The sequence below is a fragment of the Plasmopara halstedii genome (assembly GCF_900000015.1).
Source record: "Plasmopara halstedii genome assembly, contig: Scaffold_110, whole genome shotgun sequence".
NCBI classification, from domain to species: domain Eukaryota; phylum Oomycota; class Peronosporomycetes; order Peronosporales; family Peronosporaceae; genus Plasmopara; species Plasmopara halstedii.
Window position 1 is genome coordinate 1402616 of NW_020187031.1, and position 458 is coordinate 1403073.

Here is a 458-nt window from a genome sequence, read left to right on the forward strand (position 1 = left end):
AGAAGGAAGGAAGGACCTGGTGGTTTGAAGGTAAGTTTCCAAGTAAATGTATTATGCTTATAGCTAGCTAATTATGCAAATCGTTGGGAGTTTCATAACTCTTCCTGGTTTACTTAGGTACGACTTAAATTGTTTCCAACACTCCTCTCTCGGTGTGCTGTACATCGTCCACGAGACAACAAAGTGCGCGGAGTTCTCCAAGTTTAGTCACTGACAAAGCCTTTGTCATCAAATCGGCCTTCATTTTTTTTCACTCTGTACGTATTTCACCTCCAACATTCCGTTTCTGATGCGTTCTTGTACATATTTGTAGCGTATATCGACATGCTTGAGTTTTGATGACGAACTTTCGCCTTTCAATTGCACTATAGCTGCTTGGTTATCGACAAAGAGTAACCAAGTATGGATCCCTTGAATGCCAACTTCATCCAACATATTGTAAAGTCCATGTAATTCGG